The following is a 2,387-nucleotide window of genomic DNA, read 5'->3' on the forward strand; positions in this document are numbered from 1 at the left end:
TCTTGGGTCATGCATGCTGGACCCCACAGGCTTTCCCCCAGAGTCTTACCCTGGAACAAGCAAAGAGCCCAAAGTGGTGCCTCTGGCATATTCCATATACAGGAGAGAGTGTGTTCTGTTCTGTGATTCAATCCATTTTGAAAGAGGCCACATTTCCAGACACATTGTTTTCTTTGGGAGTCACTTGGGAGCATGCAAATGACCAGGGGATTTATACTTTTATGGACGAGTGTGTCACACCCACACTTGATGGAGGCCACTGCTGAGATGCTGTGTTTTGGCCCTCGATTGAACACGCCATCGCTGATCAAGGATTGGATCCAAATATCAGATCAATTAGTCAAACTCCAGGTGATCATGCTAGCACTAGAGCATTTCCTGGCCAAGAATCAAACTCATCCATACATTTTTTTACCATTCTTTAGCCAGGAAAATTATCTAGCTATCTCACAATAACAGCAACAACTCTTTTCCAAGGTCACGCCCTTTAGAATAAAGAAATTTGTGTATATTTTTCCTCACAACAGCCAAGTACAAATCAAAGTCACTCCTCACTTCAGATATTAAATCTCAATCTGGGGAGGCTAATTTCATTGCTCAGAGCAATAAAGTGACTCAAATACCTGGGACACGTACTGACACTTCAGACCTGATGTTACTAACCTTACCTCTATGTTCTCATGTAACACAAAAATATTGAGAACCTAAAGGTTTAGGCAAGATTCAAAGAAATTTCATCCTCAGGCATGGGTAACTTAGTGACTGACCAATGTCCTCAAGTGAAAAGAATGTGCAACCAATAATGTAAATGATGAGCACAGTGGACCACTTAAAAAGACCAGGTGCTGTAGTCATAAAAAATAAAAAATAAGGGATTGTAAACTGACAAAGCCTGCAATCTGTGAGGTCAACCAATGGTAGCCTCACCTAAAAAAAAAATTTTGTCTCTATAGGATCAGCTGACATCTTTTTGGGCAAACTCTTCGACTGATATTGGCAAAATCCACAGTGCACCTCCTATTCAGGTTTAAATGAATCTTTCAGAACTTTTTCCTAGAATTAACGTCCCATCATTAAAGAGGCCCTTTAAAGTACGAAGCCCATAATAGAAGATGACGTAACTCGCGGCCACTTTATCTCTTACACTATTTCCTGTAACATTCCCATTTTACCTGTGAGAGTGGAGGCTTGTCCAGGACCTCAAGCAATAAACCACATTGTTACCCCTCAACACCCTGCTGTCCCTGACTCTTGTACGCTGCTAGCTTCCATCCCAACTGAAAGTAAATTCTTTCTGGTAATTGATTTCTGTAGTATATTCTTAAGTGTCCCAGTCGTTGAAGTTAGCCAATACTGTTTTGCCTTCACTCGGGAAGGAAAACAATTTACCTGGACAGAAATGCATTAGGATTTTACCGAAAGCCCTTTTTATTTCTCACAAATTCTGAGGACTGACTGGGACAATACTTTTTTTTTTCAAAGGTTCCACCTTATTGCATGGATGATTTACTCCATTGCTTTCTCAAGTCTCCTCACATGAAGATACCATGCACCTGTTAGAACCTTTGACCTTAAAGGGACATATGGCCTCTAAAGAAACATTACAGTTTGTCCAAACTCAGATTTGCTCTTGGGGAACTCTGATATCAGAATAAGGACCACACCTTGATCCGCGTAGGCTTCACAGTGTCCTAAGTTTCCCAAGGCCCCAAACTAAGTGGCAGTTGTGAGATTTTCTTGGGCTAGTTGCTGCAGAAATTGGATCCCAAATCTCTTATGGCAAAACCTCTCTGTCTTACTAAAGAATCACAGTACTGACCCAATTTTACGGGAAGAACAGGACGACAGAGCCGTTAAAGCCTTAAAAGACAGTCTGATAACCCCACCTCTTGGGCCTCCTGATTACCAGGCCGCCCTTTTCATTGTTGTGCATGAAAAGGAAGGGGATGCCCTTGGGGTACTCACCTGAAAACACGGGGTTCACCGTAGACTCCTACAATATTATAGCTAGCAACTGGACTGTGTGGCTCAGGGATGACCCCCTTTGTCCTAGAGGAAATTATTTTGGGTCACCTGTAAACATCATTGGACCTCACACAACAGAAGCTCTCTGGGATTCTCACACACCCAGTAATCCTTCCGTTAGTTGTCTTATTTCCTATGATATTCTTGTTAACTGCTTCCCATATAACTCTTTCACATTGTAATAACCTTAATCCAGCTACTCTTCCTTCTGAAACTGACGAAGCACCTCATCACTGCTTGACCCTGACAGATGACCACATGACTCCCCTGAAGATTTACAGGAGTCTCCTTTGAGCAAAATTGACTTCTTATGGTTTATAGATGCTTCATATTTTTAAAATGAAAATGCTAAGTATTGTGCT

The sequence above is a fragment of the Pteropus vampyrus genome, unplaced genomic scaffold, assembly GCF_000151845.1.
Source record: "Pteropus vampyrus isolate Shadow unplaced genomic scaffold, Pvam_2.0 Scaffold255, whole genome shotgun sequence".
NCBI lineage: Eukaryota > Metazoa > Chordata > Mammalia > Chiroptera > Pteropodidae > Pteropus > Pteropus vampyrus.